At 46.0% G+C, this 25,331-nt stretch overlaps 1 long non-coding RNA gene across 1 annotated transcript in view; it reads right to left on the reverse strand.

The window, feature by feature from the left end:
- Window positions 1-21,417: 21,417 nt before the first annotated feature.
- Window positions 21,418-25,331, reverse strand: part of LOC149859765 (uncharacterized) — a 117,541-nt gene continuing 113,627 nt past the window's right edge. The window contains exon 3 of the long non-coding RNA XR_016443579.1: window positions 21,418-23,446. This is a non-coding gene — a long non-coding RNA (uncharacterized LOC149859765). The remainder of the gene's footprint in view (window positions 23,447-25,331) is intronic.

Raw genomic sequence — 25,331 nt, forward strand, 5'->3', positions numbered from 1 at the left:
TTAGTAGATGCTCCAAGCTATATAACTCCATGCTATCCCATCTCTGGGCTCCTCACCCCACAGCTGTGTCTAGACATATCTACCAGAGCACTGCTACCACAATAAATGCCACAGTGGGCAAAGAAGAATAAACTCTCATCCAACCTTGTGATTCCAGCTTACTGGGGGTCTGGTTGGTATATACACCTTGCTGATCTCTTCTGCTTACACTTTACTGCTGCATTAGCCTATTGGTCAAACGACTTTCCACCACAGGTCACACTGAACACAAATATAAGCTGCTTTCTATGAGCTCTGAAGGTCTATGTGGTTCAAGTGAATCACAGAAGCATGTTCCCTTCCACTTTTGCTGCTGCTCAGACCAGCATCATTAGACTACAGTTCATCAGAAGGACACATTCTTAAGAACTGTACAACATCTGTAATGCCTGCCAAATCAAGGAAGCTGGTCATACTAAGGAACAACACTTGTGACCCTGTCCCTCTTCCTGAACTAGATAGCCAGGACTTGCATTGTGTACTACATATCAGGAACAAATAAGAACTTCCCTAGTTGTAACCCAGTGATGCCTGGAAGTTTCAAAACTATGAGAATGGAGAACAAATATGCTGCTAATTCTCTAAACTTAAGGTTTAAAAACTGATAGTGATATAAAAATTATGTGCCCTGGGGAAAAATAAACATTGGCAACTAGTGGTGAAAAAAGAACTAAAGAATCATCTTTATTTGATATGCTAAACTCCTTCAGATTTTCATGAAAGATGTTAGGGCTGCTTAATATATTTGCAATAATTAAAAAATTGTGACAAGCCTGTCTTTATGTAAACAAATCAGGCACTATACTCAATGCACTCACTGCAACGTATTCCTGGCTGACTTGCTGAAAACCGTTCCTACAATAGTTTCACAGATTCATAGATGTTAGGGTCAGAAGGGACCTCAATAGATCATCCAGTCCGACCCCCTGCATAGGCAGGAAAGTGTGCTGGGTTCAGATGACCCCAGCCAGATCCTATCTAACCTCCTCTTGAAGACCGCCAGGGTAGGGGAGAACACCACCTCCCTTGGGAGCCCATTCCAGATTTTGGCCACTCTAACTATGAAGAAGTTCTTCCTAATATACAGTCTAAATCTGCTCTCTGCTAACTTATGGCCATTATTTCTTGTAACTCCCAGGGGTTCCTTGGTGAGTTGAGCCTCACCAATTCCCTTCTGTGCACCCATGATGAATTTATAGGCAGCCACAAGGCCACCTTTCAACCTTCTCCTGCGGAAGCTGAAGAGGTCCAGGTGCCCTAGTCTCTCCTCGTAGGGCTTGGCCTGCAAGCCCTTAACCATATGAGTGGCCCTTCTCTGGACCCTCTCCAGGTTATCCACATCTCTTTTCAGTGGTGCCCAAAACTGGATGCAGTATTCCAACTGCGGTCTAACTAGTGCCCAATAGAGGGGAAGTATCACCTCCTTGGTCCTGTTTGTCATGCATCTGCTGAAGCATGATAAAGTGCAGTTAGTTTTGCTGATGACTTCATTACAATGATGACTCATGTTCATCTTGGAGTCCGCTATGACTCCGAGATCCCTTTCCGATCCCATGCTGCCGAGCAGGTCATTTCCTAGGCAGTAGCTGTGCTGGACATTTTTTCTCCTTAAGTGCAGCACTTTGCATTTCTCCTTGTTAAATTGCATTCTATTGTTTTTTGCCCATTTTTCCAACTTGTCCAGGTCTGCCTGTAGTTGTTCCCTGCCCTCCAATGTGTCTACTTCTCCCCACGGTTTTGTATCATCCGCAAACTTGGACAGAGTACACTTCACTCCCTCGTCCAAGTCACTGATGAAGACACTGAAGAGTATCGGTCCAAGGACGGAGCCCTGCGGGACCCCACTGCCCACGTCCTTCCAGGTTGATACCCACCCGTTCACCACCACTCTCTGGGTATGACCCTCTAGCCAATTTGCCACCCACCAGACTGTGTAATCATCCAAGTCACAGCCTCTTAATTTGTTCACCAATATGGGGTGGGATACCATATCGAAGGTCTTCCTGAAGTCTAAGTAAACAACATCTACCCCTACTCCTGCGTCCAGGTGTTTTGTAACTTGGTCATAAAAAGAGACTAGATTACTCAAGCATGATCTACCTCCTACAAACCCGTGCTGGTTTCCCTTCAGCATAATTCTTCCTGCTGGGCTCTCACAAATATGAGCCTTAATAATTTTTTCAAAAAATTACCAAGGATGGAGGTAAGACTGCCTGGCCTGTAGTTGCTTGGATCCTTCTTCCTCTCCTTCTTGAAAATAGGGACCACATTGGCCCTTTTCCAGTCCTCCAGGACCTGGCCCGTGAGCCACGAGGACTCAAATATTCTTGCCAGTGGCTGTGCAATGACATCAGCCAGTGCCTTCAGTACCCTCGGATGGATCAGTATCCAAGAGAAAACTGCTCCCTTCTCTTCCATTAAAAAATAAAGTGATGATCATTTCTAATTCAGAGAGTCCTGCAGGGTATGAAAGATGAGATGGAAGGGGAGGAAGATGGTGATGGTTATTTCTCACTGGAATGCAATGTATGTTTTTCAGCTTCCAGACCAAAACTTGCTGAGGAAAAAAAAAGGGTGAAGAATACAATGATTCACTGTCATCGGGTAGGGACTAACCAACCAAAGTTCTGGATCAGCCAAGAATCTTTGGCAAGGGGAGGATTTTATGACCAGAGATACTGCCTTGTCCCCTGGGTTGATCAATTTTGGAGTTTTCCATCAAGCAAGTACTGCCTGGCTGGACCACAGGCACACACAAACTGAAAACCTGTATACTGCATCCTGTTACTGATTACTGCCAGTAGTAGGTTCATGTAGGCTGGGAAGAAAAGTCTTAAAGAAACCTTAAGCCTCATGTACAGTTAAAATATGTTTTATCAGTCAGTGGTTTGATGAGTTATTTCAAGGTAATGACAAAGGGCAATGAAAATACCGAAAATAGAAGAATGACAAAATTCCTTTACTCAGTTTAAAAATAAAGCAGAAGGGCATTTCAGGAATCACTTCCTTTGAGTACAGGATAACACCATGCTCCTATGGTTCCATACAAGCCAAGAAAAGAAAATACCTGGCCTTTTACTTGCTTAAAACATCATAAAAATCTTTATCTAATAATTAATCTTTGCAATGACCCTGTGAGAGTTGTATTTACTCTATATTAAACACACACACACAAACCCCAACAACACTTGAGCATTCAGATTCCAGAATGATGAGAGAATTATAAAGAGCTTAGGTAGAGAGGTCACTCCACCTTACAATTAGCTAATTGATTTTCCCATGTATATACTGTGAATCAATTGCAAAGCTAGGACATGGGCTGAAGTCACTCAACTCTTCTTCCCAGTCTTAATCCTCTCCACCACATTGTCTGTCAGGTGGTTTTGTTTGGAGAAATTGTTTAGCTAAGCTCATTTAGTCTTCAAGCCAAAAACATGCATAAATCAGTCAATGCCAGATGTATACCAATTTACATTAAGAGAGGTTAAAACAGCTATAATTTCCTGGTAGTTTTGCAAGGAAGACAAAAGCCTATGGGTGTATGAATTTCAAACGTTTTGTTTGAAATGACACTATTCTGGTTTTTCCTCCTTCCAGACTTTTTTTCTTAATCCACTTCAAAATTGTTACTTTCAGGTTTGGGCTGGTGTAGGTCTGCATTTGATCCTTTGCTCCTGCTGACATTCCTGGCACTTGAGTTAAGTAAAGCAATAGGGATAGGAGTGATTTGCCTGGGAGCAGAGAAAAGATCAACATGGGATTGTTCAGAGCCCTTATTAGCCATGTCTACACGTACTGATTTAAGGCACATTAGCCATTTTAATGGCACTTTAAGGGCACAGGTCTACACTGTACATTAAGTTTAGGTGCATGTAAAAGCATGTGTAGATGTGCCTATTGCCTCCATACCAGCTTGACTAGCCTTAAAAATCTGTCAGGCCTGGGCCATGCTTCTACAAGCAACAATGATGATCTATTGCTCTCCACAGGATCTGGGACCTCATTCAAAGCCAACAGTAAACTAAGAACTGTCCAAAGAAGCTGAGAATCTAAACATGAACAGGAATTTGGATACAAAGCACTAAGGATGTTGCCTCATTTAATTTTTTTTAACAGAGGGAAAGGATGACCCTACAATGCTACCCTAAACTTGCTACATTCTGGCTACAATGCTACCCTTAACTCAGTAAACCTGGCTTCAGCTTCTTACTCAGCTCAAACATATCATATGACTGTAGGCAAAGCACCTAATATAATACCGAGATGCAGAGTAAATTGGTCTACTGAGTTCCACACCACTGCCACTAGACTGCTACTGGTACCCAAGCAAGCTCAGGAATCTAATGCAACACTGAAGTCATTATTGTGGCTTCAAAATAGGCATTCCCTTGGTTTAGAGAATCCCTGTGCCTTACGGAAATGCAGTTATCTTCCTTTTATATATGGGGAACTATCTCATCATAAGCATACATTCATTCAAGACTGTGAAATATGCAGGGACCATGTTTTTTTGGGCTAAGAAAGTACTAGAGAAGGAGTCTGTCAATGAATATGGGAAAGAATTTGCACTTTATAATCTTTCAAAATATTTTAACAGTGCCATTATTTTGTGTCTAGTACTTTGACAACTAAATCTGATCAAGGCCACCCAGTCAATCCAGGATCAGTTTTAAATTATATAATGAATGTATTACAATTATGAGAGATCATAACACTTCCTCATCCATCTCTATAGTCATTTCAGCATTTCTTTATGCCTCCAAACTTTTCAAAATTATGGCATCCTAGACATCACTCTCATAGACAACAGATTAAATGATTTTCCATTTCTTTTGTTTCTTTTCTTTTGCTTCTTCCTGAACTGTATGTACTTCACATGCTCTGGGATTTGAATGCCAGGTCTTGACAATGACCAGCAAGATAATATCAACCAAGAGAGCAATGACACATCCTTGCAGTTCCACTTATAAAAGGTCATGATCATATGAGACACTAGTCAATCATATCATCAGATAAAAAACCCCAATGCTGGGACCTGGTGATAAACATTTGTTTCCAAACAATATAGTTTATTACATGACTAATGTTCATGTGATCTCAAAATAAGTAACATAATATTAATAACAACAACAATTTTTATCACAGTATTAGGAATATTGCATTAAGGAGAAAGATGTATACTAAAGTTGCTCACAGCATTTAGACTGCTCTTTCTGTTATATCTAACCAGAAATGGTGTATAAAATAGTAATTTAATTTTTATACACAGGTAATGGATCATTTAAGACAAGTTTATAAAGTGTGCTTTTCCAGTATAAGGGCAAAGCCCATTTCAGGACTATATGCCAACTCCGTAGACAAGCAAGCTGGGATTGTGTAGTTCATCTCATGCTTTTGACATTTTTACTTTATGGAATAGCATAATTTTAAAGGTAAGTGAGCTAACAGTTCAAACTATTTTCACACTGATACTTACAGCTGCAGTGTTGTGAATGTCAGTCTCACCACGATACTGAGATAGAAGTAATGGCACAAATTTTGTTCAAGAAAAAGAAACCAGCCCACTAAGGACTGCAGCCTTGTGACACATAGGATACTTGTTACAAGGCAAAAAGGTAGTCCACACTCAAAAAATGTTGTGTTGTATAAGTATTTTCTAACCTGTCTTCTCTCCACCATACTTAGACTACATAAAAACTGGAGGAGAAAATACAGGCAGGATGATGAATTTTTTTGGTGCATGGCCTGCAACTCAGGAAACTTGGAGCCAGTTCCCAGATTCAGCTGCCACAGACTTCCTGTGTTGCCTTTGTCAAATCTTTCAGTCTCTCTATGCCTCAGTTCCTTATCTGCAAAAATGGGGTAATGACATTTCCTTGCTTCAAAAAGGGGGAAGGGGACAGAGTGAAGTGACTTGACATCTCTGTGAGGCTATAATATGGAGGTTCATAGATTCATAGATGTTAGGGGCTGGAAAGGACCTTACAAGATCATCAGGGTCCAACCCCCTGCACTTGGGCAGGAAAGACTGCTGGGGTCAGAGAACCCCAGGAAGTTGTTCATACCCAGTTAAATGAAATAAATAATTATATATACAGTAGAATAAAGACTATAACAAGTTCATACCCTCCAAACAAGACCATTCACAAAAAGCAGGCATCCGGACACGTTTAAAAGACTGACAGGTCCACAAAGAGGAACACAAGGGCACACCCACTCCTTGGAGATGTTGCATTTAGTTCTTTGATTTAGCTGAAATACATGCACAAATGTATGTGGCTTATTCTATCATTTTGGTAAGTGGAGGGAGAAACAGATTGTGTGAATGATGATCACTCCCCTCCCAGGATATTCTTGGAGACTGGCACTCTGGAGTTCTTTAAAAACATTAAAGGGGAAACCAGCATGACCTATGGAGGCATCAGTCCTGCTTCTCAGAAAGAAGGGAGAAGGTTAATTGGTCACTTCCCAAAATTAGTGCCTAAACTGACTAGGTAACGTACTTTGTTCCCTGAAGATATTAAGACCAGATGGAGAATCTGGTCTCCCCCAAGAGAAAGCCACAATGCTGGAGGGGATAGGTATTCAGAAAAGTGATCCTGGCAGAAAGATGCATTCCTCTGCCCAAAGTCCTGCATGGATTTATCTAAGCTGCTCACCCATGTTAACTGCTTACCCTTAATCGTCTTTAACTACAGTGAACATATTACTCTAAAATTTCATTTCATTCTATTACAAGCTGCAATAGGACTAAAGTCATCCAAAGTACTCCCCTGACTAAGTCTGCCTTGTCTTAGAAGTGTACTCAGTGAAAATACACTGGGATCTGTGGCTTCTAAGGTCCAATGGAAGAACAAGTTCTCAAAACTAAACTCTGTCCCCCCAAAAATAAATGATGGATTGTAGAAAGAAACATGACACACATCTGTCCATCTGTTTGTAGTCCCATTTTGTCATGAGTCCATCTCACTTGGAGCAGCTGCAGCGTTTCTTTACAGCTGGCCCCTTCCATGAAATAAAATGCAGGGGAAAAATATTATATACAAGCCAGTACTATTATGAGAAAGGTTCCAGTCAGTTATGAGAAAGGTTCCAGAAAGGGTCATTTTACCAGTGCTGCAGAATCTATGAACAGATAAAAGTTACATCAGCCCTAAACTGAAGAATACATATAAAAGGAGACCTCCCAGAAAGATGGCAGAAAGCTCAAACTAGAGCAAAAAGAGGAAAGGCAGAAATGGAGACTCAAGCAAATACTGCTTTAAAGCAGAGCTGTTTTCCAGCACATCCTCCATGCTGTATATTTGCCAACATGCCATCTTGGCAACCAAACATCTTGTTTTGTGACACCCTTCACCATCTGGTTTAAAGAACTTCTAAGCCTGATCAGTGACTGGCAACAAGAACCCCAGTGAAGTGTGATATAAAAAAGGATCCTTCCTGAAACATGCGAGCCTCTTCCCTTTCTCATTTTAAATGTGTAAGAGGGAAGGTCTCTGGTTACAAACCTAATTGCAGAAGCATACTGTTTTAAACTGAAGAGGGATTTCTCCACTGAATCAGTCATTTTATTTCTAACTAAAAAATGTTGGCTACTTCAGAAAATGCACAGCAGGAACATTAATGTAGAAACTAACATCACACAATGAAAGTCACACAAAACAAATGCATGTAAAAATGCATGTGCATACGAGGACCATGGGCAAAGGCTATGATTTTGCTGAAATACATGCGTAGTTACAAATTTCTAATTTCAGTTTACTCCATTACTCTGCATAAGAAAAAGAGCAAGATACTTTGTAGGCCGTATAGGCCTGATCACAGTGCAAGAATCACCCATGATGAACTCCTACATTTTGAGGGCCTATACATCTTTTCTCATTGCTTTCATGATGACTTTTGCTCCATCCTGGCAACCCCAGAAGGGTGTTTCTTTGACACAGCACCTACCCAATACACAGAAACAAAGTTTAACAAGTCTCTCCCTGATCACATATACCACATACATTCTCCCTTTCCCCCTCCTGCACCCAAAGCCTCAAGTGTTAGAGGCTGCAAGTCTGCTTTAGCCTCTGGCAAGCCCTCTGAAATGAATATTTTCAGAGAATCCATAAAAAAGCAAAAATGATGAGCTTTGACCAGCCTCTTCAAATATATACATTTGTTTTAGTCATATCCATTAAATACATGTATAATAGAAGATGTAACAACATGATAAGCATTTCCTAGTAAAGTATTTTATAAAATACTGTAAATAAATGCAATTAGAATACTAAAATTATTTTTTCCTATTAGAAATTATCTTAGAGTACATATTCTGTATGCATTTAGTACAGAAATTCTAAAAGCACAGAGGGATTTGGATGTTTACCAGGTTTGTTTACTAGGGAAGTTGCTGCAAAATTATGCTGTAGAACCAAGCTATTATTAAAAGAGGGAGAGGGGAAAAGAGAGCTGCCTGCCCTTATGGTTGCAAACATGTGAACCAAGTATAAATCTGCAGAAAGGAAATAGTTGCGAAGAGATATAAACTAATCTCCTTCATCTTAAATGGAAAAATTTTTGAAAACCAAAGATAAATTTAAACATCAGTTTTTCACTGTTAATTATTTTAAGGGAGACACTTAGTTAATGTGCTTGTTCAGAGCCAATTATTATGAATTCTCCAAGTGAATTCTCAAAGAACTGAACTATTTTTTTTCATCCCCAGAATGGGCATGTGAGACATACAGTGCATTTGTAAAGATTATTCTGTAAAGAATGCTTAATCAAACTCAGCAACAGCAATGAGAAATGCACTTTTTATTATCAACACATAGGATATGCAAAGGCTTCAGGTGATCTATACAGCAAAAAGTATTATTTGAATGTCATAAATAAACATATAAAGCACCCCTAAGTGGTCCTGGCTGTAGTTGGTCTGTTTTGACAACAGAAATAACAAGTCTAGTTGAATGATTGAAGAACCAGTGGTATCATGGATTCACAAGGCCTACCACCTCAGCAGTGCACTGAGATGTTCATTGGAAGCCTCCTGCTTGGTGTCATCTGCAAATTTGCTGAGGGTGCATTCAATGTCATCTTCCAGGTCATTGATGAAAATATTGAACAAAACTGTATCCAGGTCCGACCCCTGGGACCCTCCACTGCCAACTAGACACTGAGCCATTGATTACTACCCTTTGAGCCCAATGCTCCAGCCAGTTTTCTATCCACCTTGCATTCCATTAATCCGGTCCATACTACCTTAACTTGCCTGCAAGAATGTTGTGGGAGACAATATCAAAAGCCTTGCTAAAATCAAGGTATACCACATCCCTCACCATAAAGCCAGTTAACTCATCATAGAAGGCAGTCAGGTTGGTCAGGCATGACTTGTCCTTGGTGAATCCATGCTGACTGTTCCTAATCACCATCTTTATCTCCAAGTGATTAGAAATGGATTCCTCGAGGACCTGCTCCATGATTTTTCTAGGGACTAAGGTGAAGTTGACTGGCCTATAGTTTCCTGGATCCTCCATTTTCCCTTTCCTAAATATGAGCACTATATTTGCCCTTTTCCAAACATCCAGGGGTTCTCCTAATTGCCATGCGTTTTCTAAGATGATGGCCAATGGCTCTGCAATCACATCAGCCAACTCTCTCAGTAACCTTGGGTGTATCCCTAACTGGCCCCATGGACTTGTACATGTCCAACTTTTCTAAATAGTCCCTAACCTGTTCTTTCACCACTGTTGGCTGCTCACCTCCTCCCCAAACTGTGCTGCCAGGTGCAGTAGTCTGGGACCTGACCTTGCCTGTGAAGAGTAAGGTGAAAAAGACATGGAGTACTTCAGCCTTTTCTGCATCCTCTGTAACTAGGTTGCTTCCCCATTCAGTAAGGGACCCACCCTACATGCTGTGTCTTCTTTTCCTGCTTTCTTTACTTGAAAAAGTACCAGAATCTGGCTGTTTGTCTATGCTACAAACAGCATTAGATTACAAAAACAATTTTAAAATGCAAGCCAGGCTATTTATACTGCATGTCCCTCCCCTAAAAGAGATTTAGCCAATTAACATGATAGGGGTGGAGCTATATTATACATTAAGTGTGGGTGTTAGTATTGCACGTAGCCTTATGCAGTCATTCTGTGTAATCTCTTGGGTGCAATGAGTGAGACAGGGTTTAACAGAAATCTGACTCATTCAGTCATCAAGTTCACAGTGAGAGTCAAAGGCTATTAAGGAATACTTCTCATGCACTGTTCACTGACCATTCTGTTTGCTAAATGAGGCAAGGGTCCTCCAAATAGGTTCAAAGTCTTATTTATTTAGATTGCATCATCACTACTATTATTACTAAAGTACCTTGAAGCCCTGTGTTAGGCACTGCACACAAAAATGACAATCCTAGCCCCAAAGAGTTTACAGTCTTAAGATGAAAGGGAACAGTTTAATAGAGACAGCAGGGAAAGTACAAGGAGCAAGTGTGAATGGAGGGGGACTAAGCATATACAGACAACTTTAACTGTGGCTTTGTCATGGCCTGACTTGGGGGTCAGGCTAGATGATCTGTTCAGGTCCCTCCTGACCCTAGCTACTATGAAACTATGACTTCCAAGTGCTTCAGTGTGCATTCTTGATGTTCTTTAACAGTTTCCTGTCCATGGACTAATTCAGTAGCAAGCATGTGAAGTTACGTATGCTGATGGAGGAATAATAAAAAGTACAAAAGTTTGATCTAGTCCAGGGGTGGGCAAAATATGACCCGCAGGAAAGGAGGCGATTCTATCGGCCTGCGGGGCCCCTAAAAAAATGTAGACAAGTAATATTCATCTGCCCTTGGTTCCTGTCAAAAATTACAGGAATCAAAGGCAGTAGGACCCAGGGAAGCCCAGTGGGCTCCCACAACAGCAGAACCCTCCCAGCCCTGCCCCCAGTCAGAAGCCCCTGCTGGGGCTTCTAGCCTGGGAGCACAATGGCTGCCCTGCACCAGAAGCGTGGGGCACTGGGCATGGGGTGGGTAGGGGCTGCTTCCCCCCCCCGGCAGCGCTCAGCACCACCCTGTAACCTGGCCCTGCTGCTAGCCTGGGCTCCGCACTGGCTCCAGGCTCACCCGTTGGGGCTGTGCATGGTGACAGCAGCTGCAGTCCCCCCACTTACCACACTGGGCAGTGTTTGCCACCACCACCTGTGAGCTGCCCAGCATGTGAGCTCCAGGGTATGTTACAAGCTGGTGCTGAGTGCAGGGAAGAGCGGCCCCTCCCTGCCTCAGACCCGGCGTCCCATGCAGCAACCACTCACAGCCCACATGGGGCTGCTCCAGACAGCCCTGTATGGCCTGCAAGCACTGGAGCAGGGAGCACCAGCCATGGGACAGACGAGGTGCCACTTTTCCCCATGCTCAGCCTCAGCTTTTTCCCTGCCAGCAAGCAGGGGATTGGGGAGGGGAGGCACTGGGACTAAGTGGGCAGGAAGCCAGCAGGAGCATGGGGCCCACACCAGTGTCCCAGGGCCAGTGCTGGTGGGGCCCAGAGCAGGGTGGCAGGAGTACAGGGTCTCAGCTGGCAAGGGCTCTGTGGAGCCGGGCCAGCTCCCCCCTCTCCCTGCTGGTGCAGCTCAGCCTGGCTCCACAGACCCCTGCCAGTCTGCACTCTGCTTTGGGCCCCACCAGTGCTGGCCCTGGGACATTGGTCCCAAGATGGTGGCCAGGGGGCAGGGCACCTGTCAAGGGGCAAGGCTACCCATGCAGAGCTCGACACCCTGCCAAAACTGGGTAAGCGGCCCTTTGCCCAAAATACTTGACTGCCCCTAATCTAGTCCCATATGGAATACCTTCTTGAACCGCTTCAGTGTGGAAACAGAGCTCAGGTACATCAGAGAAAAATAGTTTTGCAAAAAACTTCCAGAAGTGTTTTGTTTAAAAAGAGTTCACAGTAGATTCTCTTTGCTTGCTGTTATTTTCTTCAAATATTTGTTTTTATTAAAACACTTTCATTCAATTAAAACTAGGTTTTTGCTTAATGAAAAGTTGCAATACACGATTTTGTTGTTCTGTAGAAATTTTGAAAAAGTCTGTTTAAAAAGCTGATGAAAGTGTGGGAAAGAGGAGCTGGAGGAAATATAGGGCCTTGGTACCTGGAGGGGGAGAAAACATAACGGCCTCTTTCCACATGCAAGAAGATTTGCTTCTTGTTATCTCACTCAACCCAAGTCACCCCAGCTAGGATTTAAACCCAGATCTCCCAGGTGGTAGGCAGGAACACTGCCACACAGCCACCACTGGTAGCACTGCTCCAGCCTGCTGGGGCCCTGACCTTCCTGGAGCCCCAGCCTCACATTGAGCTGCTTAGCCTCTGATTGGAGGAGCTGGAGGCAGGGCTGGGAACCCCTCAGATCCTTCCTGGGGTGGGGAGGAGCCTCTCCTGCTGGCTGCAGCCTCTCCTTGGAGATCCTGGAGCCCAGTGTGGAGCCTCTCCTGCTGGCCCCATGCCACGCTGCTGAGCGTCCAACTGCTGCCTACAGTTCCTGCTCTTTCAGGCTCTTTTGGGGCATGGCTCCTGCCCCGCTGGCTCAGCTCTAACCAGCTCTGTGAAGCTCCTTCCTTGTTGTCCCTCACTGGTCTCTCCTCTGAGTCAGCCCACGCTGCCCCTTTTATCCCCCTCCAGGTGACCCAAGGGACCAATCGGGACATGGGGGGTGAGTCTCTGGGGCCTGATTGGTGAGGAAAAGGAATCCCAAATCCTCCCATTATCTTTTACCCCTTCAAAACCCCTGGGCCAAATCATTACCAGATTGGTGAGGAAAGGGAATCCCAAGTCCTCCAATCATCTTTTGCCCTTTCAGAACCCTTGGGCCAGGTCACTGCCAGCCAGCCCGTCACATCTTGAAAAAAATTCAGCCAGCTCTAGCCTGCTCCACATGAGCAAGAGATGCAGGGGTTTGTGTTTGTTTGTTTTGTTTTTTTCTAAATTCTGAATTGTGCATAAATGCAATGATATTTAACATAGGCTCCTGCAACAGGGCCCTGCCCTATTACTAGGGGTTTGGAGGAGTCTGAACAGCCCCAGACCCCAGGAGCACCTCTGCACACCCACCCCAGACCTGAGAGAACTCACCAGAGGCTGGGGAACCAGGTCCTGGGATGTAGTGAGTCCCTAAGCAAGGGAGCTGACTCAGGTCCAGGGAGTAAGAGAGAATTACCCATGTGAGCCCAGAGTAGGAAGGATAAAAGACCCTGCCCAGCTGCCCCCTGATCATGCGAGTGGCCCTCCTCTGGACATTCTCCATGCTGTCCACATCCCTCCTGAAGTGCGGTGCCCAGAACTGGACGCAGTACTCCAGCTGCGGCCTGACCAGTATCGCATAGAGGGGGAGGATCACCTCCTTGGACCTGCACAAGATGCATCTGTGGATGTATGCCAAGGTACAGTTAGCCTTCCCGACTGCGTCCCCACACTGTTGGCCCATGTTCATTTTGGCATCAATAATGACTCCAAGATCCTTTTCTGGCTCTGCACTGATGAGAGGGAGTTCCCCAGCCTGTAGGTATGCTGCTGGTTCTTCCCTCCCCCCCCCAGGTGCAGCACCTTGGACTTGTCAGTGTTGAAACTCATCCTTGAAACCCAATTTGCTGTACCATGTGTGGAAAAGCATCCTCTAATTGGCTTGCCTACCCTTAGTGCCACTTTAGAGTAGAACAATGAGCCATGGTAGCTGCTGGAGGCAAACAACTCTCTATCCTCTCTTGAGTAACCAGATTCAAATACCACTGGAAAAGTAGGAGAGAAGTAGAAAGAGCCCAGCAGTTCAGACCAGCTTTGCTCTCTCCTCACTTCCTGTGAGCAAATGGATAGCTGCTCCACTCTTTCTCCTTCCCTGAATCACCCTGGGAGGTGGCCTGGGGTATATCCAAGGATGGAAATAGTAGAAGGGGCCCTTCTGCAACTGCCTCTCCAAGACTCAGAGATGGAGAAAAGGTTCAGAAAGAGCAAAAATGATGTTGGCAGGGAGAAAGTATATGACTGGACAGATGTGAGGCTGTATAGACAGAATGGATGGAGTTGATGAAAGCAAAAAGGGCCAAACTTAATTTGTGGGCTCCGGTGGAATTAATTACTTATCAGCAAGGATCCTGTTTTTTTCTGATATAAAAATAAAAAATTCTCTGATATAAAACCCCAAATCTGTAATTACAATTAAGGCCCCCCCCCAACAGCTCCCCTGGTGCTGCTGGTGCCCCTCACTCCCCCCCACAGCTTCCTCAACCCTCCTGATGCCCCTCACTCCCCCAACAGCCCCCCAGCCCTACATACACAGGTACAGACATGCAGACACAGACATGCAGACACACACACATGCACAGTCACTGACATCTACCTCAGCAGGTAAGTTGGGGGGGGGGAGGAGCAGGGCAGGGCATATCAGGAAGGGGGTGGGAAGCATGTTTGTACTCATTCCAAGGAGCAGGGCAGGGGGTGAGGGCATACACGAGGCCATACACTTGCTGCCCAGCCTGACAGGGGGGTTGCACACAACAGCCACCACTGCAACTCTGCCACTGTGCCCCACACTGCTGCTGCTGGCTGCACAGTTTCATGGACAAGTGGCAGGGGACGCAGCAGCAGTGATGCAATGACAGCTGCTGCGTGCAAGCTGTACATGTGCCACCCGGCCAGCTGGCTGAGGGTGAGGGAGGCAGAGGTCGCATGCAGCAGCCGCCACTGCACCACCACTTTTTCTCATAGCTGGCCACATGGCTCAGTGGTGGTGCAGAGTGGTGGCTGTGGCAGTTGTGTGCAAGCTGGGGGCCAGGGAAGGGCTCACACACAGTGGCTGCTACTGCTGCTGCTTGCCTATGAGCTGTGCTTATGTGGACATGGCCATCACGCAAGAGCCCCCTGTCCGCGGGCATGGCTCTGCAGACAAGTGGCAGCAGTGGTGCCAGGTGGTGGCGCCTTCCATTTGCAACCCCCCGCCCCCCGGCCAGCCGGCACATAGCCACCACTACCACCACAATCCTGCACCGCTACTGCAGCTTGTCTAAGGAGCTGTGCCCACAGACGGGGAGGCTTGCAAGTAGTGGCTGTGGCCACCACACCACCATTGCCACCCTATGGCCAGCTGCACAGCTCTGCAGGCACAGCTCCATAGGCAAGAGACAGTGGTGGCAGCCACTACATGCAAGCCCCCCCAGCTGGCACACAGCCACCACAGCCATCACCCCTCATCACTACAGAGCCATGGCCATGGAGCCATGCAGCTGGTTGCAGGGCAGCAGCAGCAAAGCAATAGCAGCCATTGCATGAGAGCCATCCCCCACCCACCAGTCAGCTGGCCAGGTGGCACATGTGCAGCTCTCACACAGCGGCCACCACCACTGCCGTGCCCCATGCTGCTAGTCTGTAGAGCCATGTGGCCAGCTACAAAAAAGCAACATAGGGTGCAATGGTGGCATCTACCATGTGCGAACCCACCCAACCAGTCAGCATGTGTGAGACCTGCAGACGGGCACCCCTGTCCTCACCCCTGGCCCTGTTCCTGGTAGCAGGCTGAGGTGGGGGGCAGGGAAGCACTGTGGTGGGCTGCCTGGGGCCAGCAGTGGCTCCCACTCCCTCAGCCACCTTCCCCCACAGCCCTACCCCACAACCCCCAAGCCCCACTTACCTCCAGGGGCACAGGGTGAGTATGAGCCTGAGCCAAGCCAAGCCTTGGATGACTCAGAGCCTCAGGCCCCACCCTTTCCCTCTCCCTCTCCCTCCAGGCAGAGCTGGGGGTTTCCAACTGTGCCAGCATGCAAGAGCTCTTTGCAAAAGTGGAAAATCCATGGATTTCTTTGCTAAAGGGGGAAATCCATGTTTTCTCCAATTAAAAACAGGGAATCCATGGTTTTCTCCATTTTTCCATGGAAAGTGGAACACCTGGATCCCTGCTTATCAAAGGGACAGGTGGAGGTAGGCAGACCACTTTAGGCATAGCAGGAGATAGATAGGAATAGGAGAGGAGACCAAAGGAAATAGGAGAGTTTGAGATTTAGGTAACAAGTAGATTATTCTGATTTATTCTAAGAGAACTACATGACACACTGAAAAATTCCTTTACCACTGCATATATGCTCTGAATACAGGGTTTAAATTTGAAAATATAACAAGCAGTAGAAGCTTCACTGTTTTGTTACTACTGATTTGAATACCTAGACACCTGTGCTGTTTGGATTTTACTGGTGATAAGGGAATTAGATATTGGTACCAGAAAATCAGAATTCTAAGTCACTTATAAGGACTAGGGAAATAATAATGGAGCCGGCTGAGGACTGAACACCCAATTTATTGAAAGTGTTCAAAATTTCAGTCCTGCTTTTGTTTTGAACTATTTGACTCTCTCATTTTCTGTGATTTTTCTTCCAACTTCAAATTATTGCAATTGCTACTGTAAGGTCACTTACTGAAATGTTGTTCTTTGTTAAATGGGACTTTTATTATTATTTTTATGTGTCAATGAAAATATTGCAAAAATATTAAGTTGCAATTTAGCAAAAAGAATATTATTCAGTAGTATAGACTTAGAAAATTTTTCATGGAAAAAACATTTTTAAGAAAATATTTTCTGACAAGAGAGCCTTAGTTCAGAATATTTTGAACATAGATTCATAGATGTAGGGTTGGAAGGGACCTAAGTAGATCTTCAAGTCTGACCCCCTGCCCTGGGCAAGAGAGAATACTGGGCTTATATGACCCCAGCTAGGTAATTATCAAGCCTCCTCTTAAAGACTCCCAAAGTAGGAGCCTGCACCACTTCCGTTGGAAGTTGGTTCCAGATCCTAGCCGCCTTGACTGTGAAGTAGTGCCTTCTAATGTCCAGCCTGAACCTACTCTGAAACAACTTATGGCCATTATTCCTTGCTACTCCGGGCGGTGCTTGGGGGAACAGGGTCTCTCCCATTCCCTGCTAGCCCCCCCTGCTAAGTTTATAGATGGCCACCAGGTCCGCTCTCAGCCTTCTCTTCTGAAGGCTAAACAGGTTCAGGTGCCATAGCCTCTCCTCGTAGAGTCTGCCCTGCTGTCCCCAGATCATGCAAGTGGCCCTCCTCTGGACCCTCTTGATGCTGGCCACATCCCTCCTAAAGTGTGGTGCCCACAACTGGATGCAGTACTCCAACTGTGGCCTGACCAGTGTTGCATAAAGGGGCAGGATCACCTCCTTGGCCCTGCTTGTGATGCATCTGTGAATGCATGACAAAGTGCTGTTAGCCTTATTGACCTCACATTAGCAGCCCATGTTCATTTTAGAATCAATAATGACTACAAGGTCTCTTTCTGCCACTGTGCTTTCGAGAAGGGAGTTCCTTAGCCTATAGGTATGCTGTTGATTCTTCCTGCCCAAGTGCAGTACCCTGCTTTGTAGGGGGCCACAACTGTCTTGGGAGTAGGAGGGAGGCACATGCACTCTCAGGAGGCCTCAAGTGCCTCTACAGTGTCTACACTAATGCTCATAGTATGAGGAGTAAGCAGGAGGAACCGAGCCTCCTGATTGTGATTAAAAACCCAGATTTAGTAGGGTTCACAGAAACCTGGTGGGACCCTACCTATGACTGGGCAGTGAGCATTCGGGGATATACCCTTTATAGAAGAGACAGGACAGAGAGGATAGGTGCAGGGGTTGTGCTCTATGTCAAAGAGCACCTCACATCATCGAGGATTAGCTTCGAGTTAGAGGAGGGTCGGGCAGAGACGCTGTGGGTCAAACTACAAGGAGGGCATGGCAAAAGGGACCTTATGGTGGGTGTCTACTACAGGCCACCCAACCAGGGGGAAGAGCTGGACCAAGACTTCTCCAATCAGCTTATGGAGGTGATTAGGTCAAGGGATGTTATCGTCATGGGTGACCTAAACTACCCAGACATTTGCTGGAAGGATGAGACAGCCATGTCTGACCGCTCGCGTAGGTTCCTGGCTGTATCACCTTATCCAGAAAGTGCACAGCCCCATTGGGGTAACTCCTTGCTGGACCTGGTCCTGGCCACAGGGGATGACCTGGTGAGGGGACTGCAGGTCCTTGACCACCTGGGCAATAGCAATCATCACCTGCTGGATTTCGCTATCCAACACAGGGTGTCAAGGGCTCACACCAAGGCTAAAGCCCTTGACTTCAGAATGGCCAACTTCAATGAGCTTAGGAGACTAGTGGGGGAGGCACTGAGGGCCCAGAAGGTAGAGGAGATAAGAGTCCACAAGGGATGGTTGTACCTTAAGGGGGCGATCCTCCAGGCCCAAAGGATAACAGTCCCTGAGAGATGCAAGGTGCGTAAGAGTGCTCAGAAACTCCCTTGGCTCAGCAAGGGCATTCAGCAATGCCTGAGGACCAAAGGTGGGGTGTACAACCAGTGGAAGGGGGGAGCTATCACCAAGGAGGAGTACTCCTCCTCGGCCCGTGAGTGTAGGAGGGCTATTAGGAAGGCCAAGGCAGAGATGGAACTCAGGCTGGTGTCCAGGATTAAGGACAACAAAAAGTCCTTTTTCAAGTACATTGGGAGCAAGAAGAGGGCACCAGGCAATGTAGGGCTCCTGCAAGATGCAAACGGTAATCTTGTGGCTACGCCAGACAAGAAAGCTGATATTTTTAACAGTTTCTTTGCCTCTCTGGGATAGCTCTGTCAGGCCTTCAGTTAGTGCAGATGTAGTTAGGGATCTTCTGGAAGGGCTAGACATTTTTAAATCTGCAGGTCCCAATGCCCTCCACCCAAGGGTGTTGAGGGAGCTGGCAGGGGTCATAGCGGAGCCATTGGCCTGACTATATGAGCATTTGTGGTCATCTGGCCAGGTGCCAGGGGATTGGAAACTGGCTAACATGGTCCCAATTTTCAAGAAAGGGAGGAAGGAGGACCCAAGTAACTATAAGCCTGTAAGCCTCACCCCAGTCCTCGGGAAGACCTTGGAGAGAATCAACAAGGAGCACATCTGTGGGGGGCCAGCTGGGGAGATCATGCTCAGGGGCAATAAGCTTGGGTTCATCAAAGGCAGGTCCTGCCTGATCAACCTGATTGCCTTTTATGACAGAGAAACTAAATCCTTGGATGACGGTGTCGCCATGGACGTAGTCTTTCTAGACTTTAAGAAGGCCTTTGACACTGTCTCTCACCCCATCCTCATCAATAAATTAAGTGACTGTAGCATTGATGCCTACACAGTTGGATGGGTAAAAAATTGGCTGAAGGGGCACACCCAGAGAATGGTGGTGGATGGGTTGTACTCAACCTAGTCAGATGTGAGCAGTGGGGTATCCCAGGGCTCAGTCCTCGGGCCTGCACTGTTTAACATCTTCATCAGCGACTTGGACGAGGGGGTGGAAAGCATGCCATCCAAGTTTGCTGATGACACTAAGATGTGGGGCAAGATGGACACACTTGAAGGGAGAGAGTGGCTGCACATAGATTTAGACAGACTACAAAAGTGGGCAGAGGAGACTAGGATGGGGTTCAACGTAGATAAATGCAGGGTGCTGCACTTTGGGAGAAGGAATCCACAGCATACATACAGTCTGTGGAGTTCCCCACTTGAAAGCACAGAGGCAGAATGGGATCTTGGAGTCATTATTGACTCCAAGATGAACATGAACCGCCAATGCCAGATTGCAGCCAGCAAGGCCAGGCATACCGTGTCATGAATCCAAAGATGCATCTCAAGCCAGTCCAGAGAGGTGATACTCCTCCTCTATATAACTTTGGTCAGGCTGCAATTGGAGTACTGCATCCACTATTGGGCACTGAACTTTAAAAAGGATGTGGCCAGCCCGAAGAGGGTTCAGAGGAGGGCCACCCACTTGGTGAGAGGACAGCAGGACCTATGAGGAGAGACTGAGGGACCTGAACCTGTTCAGCCTCAGCAAAAGGAGGCTGAGGGGGGACCTGGTGGCTGCCTATAATCTCATTGGGGAGGTCAACATCAATTAGGTAGAGCCCTTTTCTCCCCAGCACCACCTGGGGTGACAAGGAACAATGGTAATAAGCTGATGGAGAATAGATTTAGGTTAGAGATCAGAAGGCAATATTTTACAGTTAGGGTAGCCAAAATCTGAAACCAACTTCCCAGGGAAGTGGTCCTTGCCCCTACACCTTGGGCAAATTAAGGGGAGAAGGTTGGATGATCACCTGCCTGGGGTCTTGTGAACCCAGCATTCATTCCTGCCTGTGGCAGAGGGTCAGGCTAGATGATCTGTTCAGGTCCCTCCTGACCCTAGCTACTATGAAACACCTACGTCTCTCCCCCCACCCCCCCAAAAAAAAAGCAGGGCAGAGCATGGTCCAGGACCATACCCTGAGGCAACCAGAGGCTCTGATCCTCCAAAGAGATGTTCTGGTAGCCAGCCAGAGGGTGTCTATACCTGCCCCTTGCCCCAAGGCTGCAGCACACTGCCTGCCCGTGCAAGGCAAACAGTGATGCAGGCTTCAGCGACCTGGACCTGGGCTCTGTTCCAGGTAAATAGTGGGTGGGGTGTTGTGAGGGTGCACAGGACCATAGGGGGGCAGTTCAGGAGTAGTGGGTATGTGGGCCCATCACCCCCAGGGCCCACATGCCCCCATGTATGGCCCCAGCCTCCCTGCGTGGCTCACATCTCACCGGCAGCAGCCATCAGGGCACTCAGGGGGCCTCCTGGCACAGTATCCCCCCCCAGCACAGTGCATGATGCTGCCTGTGTCATAATGTGCAGGCCCGGCCCAGCCCAGCTCAGCATGGTACTGTGCACCTTTGGGCAGCTCTGAGCCACTCAGGATGTCACCCGACGCCCCGCACTGATCACAGGAACCACCTGTTGCGCTGGGCCGGGTCCTGCATGCATGGAATTGGCCTGGCCCGATGGCACACAAGGCCCATGCATGTAGAACCCAGCCTGGCACAACAGGCAGTCTCTGCAAGTGGTGTGGGGCCCTGGGTGACAACATCCAAAGCCGTGCTGTGCACACAGGGGACTGTGCCAGGAAGCCCCAAGCACCCCGATGGCACTGCTGATGAGCTGTGGGTTCTGTGGAGAGGCAGGGGACCCATCCCTCCTAAGCAGCCCCCCCCCACACCCAGTCCCCCCACAATCCCTCATACCCACCCACATTGCCCCCACAATCCCTCCACACACCCCATGCCTCCCCACCCCTCCACACTAACCCACATTCCCCCATGCCCCTTCCCACCCACCTCCTGCAAACCCCACATCCCCCCAGCACACAGCCATTCTGCCCAGCTGCCAGACAAGATGAAATCTGCTGGCAGAAGTTGTGGCTGCCAGGTCAACTGTCCCAACATCCTAGTTAGTGAAGGGATCAGGGGAAGCTCTAACTGTTCTATGATAAGAAAACCAAAAGCAAACATCAAAACATACAGATATTTAGAATGTATTTTATTATGGTGATAGAAATGCTGGTAGGCTTCCAAATTGTTTTAATGTTGTAAATATATCAGTAAAACACTGCCCAAAGGATCTCTGTCTCTCACTTTATATATATAAGTGGCCTTTTGTTTTAATTGTGGAAGAACATGGATTTTGGGGTATTTTAAAGAGTGAATTTCGGATTTTTTTTATGAGAGATTTTGCAGTTTTTAAATATGGACCACCAGGATTCCTGTTAATGCGGCAACTGGTATGACCAGGCAAAGAAGCCTGCTCAGAGCTGGCACCCAGGACCCAGCTGGAGGTGGCTGACTTCCTGGCCACCTGGGCCCAGGAAGACATGCTTTGACAGTTCAAAGTAGGTCACCATACTAAGAAGATCTTCTGGGCAATAGCTGCCCAGACGGCAGGGCGGCAGCACATATAGCAGTAGTGCTGCACAAAGGCCAACTGTGCAGCCACAGCCCACTAGCAGCTGGTCCAGAGGTGCAGATGCCTCTGCTGTGGCCATGTAGACCCCATCTGGGTCTGGCAGGCACGCAGCCCTGGGGCCACATGCTGTCACAGGTGGCAACAGGTCATAGCCAGGCAGCAGCCCCCACTGCCAGATCACTGCAGTGGATAGAGGGTGCACAGAATTGTCAGTTAAGGCTGTTTCAGCAGTCCAGATGGCACAAGGGGCTTAGAGTCCAATTTTTTTCCTTGCCTTGAGTTGGTGAAATTGCAGAAACTTCTTTAGCCTAACAAAGGGTTTTTGAATCCAAAAGCTTGCTTAATAATTGTTTTCCAACTATTTCAGTTGGTCTAAAAGATATCAGATTCACCCAAAGAACCTTGTCTGCCTATGTCCTTAGACAAACATGGCTACAACCTACACCCCCATTTGCAACAGTTCATTTTATGCAGATGAGGCTCAGAGAAAAGTTGGAATAGTCTGTTTACCTCAAAGTTGTTTGGTGGCAAGCAGGATGTAGAGTCAAATTTCCTTCTGGTTATGATAGACATTTCTATCATAAAAAATAGAAGTAGTTATTTCCTGGGATCTTCAAAACTGCCTGGATGTGTGACTTCTATTGAAAACATCAGGAGTTAGGTGCCTCAAATGCCTGTCTGCATTTTTAAGAACCTAAATGCTTTTGAAATTCTGGGCCTCAGTCCTTTTAACACAAGCAATAGGTTGTGTCTACAAAGCGCAATGCAGTGCTGGGCAGAAATACCTAAACTAGCTCTGAATGAGTGAACTCAGATACCACCAGTAGCACTATGTGTTGACACTGGAGCTAATTAGTCATGCTGGGAAGCAGGATTGACTAATTAGGGAGCATTGCAGAGGGAGCTAGACTATTTCTAGGGCCTATGCTTGCTAGAAATACTGGTAGGAACTCATGCAGTTTGATCTGGTAGTCCCACTTTAGCTCCTAATCATAATCAAGATGGCCATCACACATGCACAGCCATTCCCATCTCAGTGAACATGTGATGTGTTAATATTTACATTAGGGTCATGCCCAGAGACACTGCTTAGAAGCTGGAACCTGTTATGGGAAGCGATATAAGACACTATCCTGGAGAATATGTAATATAGGAAGATAATGCATGAACTTGGAGGCAAACAAAGATAACTCAGTATGCTATGTGCTTTTCATTTTGTAATTCATAAACGAATATCAGCTTTCCAACTGCCACTCAACCTAGAGGTTAAATGTTGCCTGTTTTCTTGCTAATGCTATTCTTTTATAACAACAAGCTGTTCCCAAAGCCTCATATTTACAGATTAAGATAACCAGAGTACTGTATATGGTTTTCCACAACACTCATTCAGTAATTGCAATTAAAATAGGACAATTCAAACACTTGTGCATTTCCCCACAAAATGACAAAACTGCAGTTGTTACTATTAATATATACAACCTACATGAAAGAGTTAATACAACCACTTTGTTTTCTTCACTGTAGTAAAGTGGTTTTCTTATCCCTTGCTGTAGAGGTCCTGGCAGTTCCAATATTTCTTTCAGATCCTGTTTCTCCAGACACTCACACTCCAATTCATCTGTACAATAAAAATGGAATTCAGTGGGCTCAATTCATTCACTAGGCTTATACCAGGAAGGAAATGATATTGAGATTTAGGGGTTGTTTTTATCAAGTTGTGGGATGGGAAGGATTTGAAACATCTGCAGGAGAATGGATCTCCGTTCTCACAGGTGGTAGTCACATTCCTATTTTTGTTCTAAATAAATACTGTAGTTAGGATATCAACTGAAAACTGGTGCCTTAGTTACTCAATAGTGCCAAGATCTAAATGTTCAATTTAACACAATATCAAAGGTTTAGCACAGCTCTAGCACCTTCTTCACAATTTTATATTTTTACAGGTGTTCTTTAATTATACCCTAATGTTATATCCATTTTGCAAATGAGGAACTATAATATAAAAGAAATGAAACCTCAGATGGTGGAAAGCTGATGTAGGCATCTTACACTCTCTCTTCCTGGACCCCAGCTTGCCTAGAAAGCTGTTGGAGTTGTACCAGAGTTCGGAGCTTGACCAAATACACAGTATTTCCAGTTCTTTCTAACATAATAACACCTTGGAGGACAATGCAACTTAGCACACATTTGAGCAGCCTCAGGGCTGCTTAAGCTTGCATCAAAAGATTGGTTCAAACCTCAGCATGAAAACGATTTAAATGGTGCATAGCCTGCTTCCCCCTGCCCATCTCTCCATTTGCTGCATTAAAAACTGATCAGATCTGAAAAGTTAACCCTTATGACAACAGGCTTCTTTGTCATGTTGTTCAGAAACAAGGTTGAGGATACTACTCAGATCTTCCAATTTTTATTCCTCTGTTTTGACCACTAGAAGCCAGTTTCAGTCAGACATTTCAGTAATTATCTGCTTTCAAATAGAAGTTTTCCCACGTTTAAATGTTATTTCTATCCATATAGGGGTGTAGGTTGTAGCCGTGTTGGTCTAAGGACATAAGCAAACACGGTTCTTTGGGTGAATATGTTAGATTTTATTAGACCAAATTAAATAGTTGGAATTTATGCTTTTAAGCAAGCTTTTTGGGTTTAAAAACCCCTCATCAGGCTGAGGAAGTCTCTGCAGTTGGTATGTACTCTTCCTGGATGGAATGAATAGTAAAGAAGCCAGAGCCTGGGCTGGTATGCATGCAAGACAGGCAGTCAGTGAAGATGAAAACCGAGTCGTTAGTGGGTGAGAGACAGACTGGGTGGGAGGGGAAGGGGGATGAATGTAGCAGGTAAATAGCAGAGCAGGCACCTGGGGAGTCAGATGTCAGGTAGGTTATGTGTCATAAAACCAATGTCTGTATTTAGTCCATGATTTTTTGCATCCAGGAGGTTGATGAAGTGAAGTGAAGTTCATAGGCTCATCTGTGGGTTTTGTAAGCTCCCTTTGAGGATTAGAACCGAGGAACTGGAGAGAAGATCAACCCCCCAAAAACCCTCCAAAATCAGACTGGACACCTCACAGTGGACAAAACTCTAACCTTGACCACACTGACTGCTTCAAGAAAAGCATGAACAATGAAATAATGAACAACACATGCCACCATAACAACCTCTCTCTACCAGAAAGAAAGGTCATAGAATCTCTAAGATCTAACCACCAAGTAGTAATAAAACCAGCAGATAAAGGAGAAGCCATAGTCATCCTAAACCATGAAGATGACATAAAGGAAGCCAACAGACAACTCCCTGACAGCACCTACTACAACGAACTACAAGAAGATCCTACTCCCCTTTTCACCATGAAATTCAAAAATACCATCAAATCATTTCCATCAGAAATGCAAGAAAAACTGGAGACCTTGATTCCCCACTACCCAACCCAGGGACTTTTTACATGCTCCCTAAAATCTACAAACAAGGGAACCCTGGCAGACCTATCATATCCAACCATGGAACCC

Source organism: Crocodylus siamensis, chromosome 7, assembly GCF_052110815.1.
Source record: "Crocodylus siamensis isolate JL-2025a chromosome 7, ASM5211081v1, whole genome shotgun sequence".
NCBI classification, from domain to species: domain Eukaryota; kingdom Metazoa; phylum Chordata; order Crocodylia; family Crocodylidae; genus Crocodylus; species Crocodylus siamensis.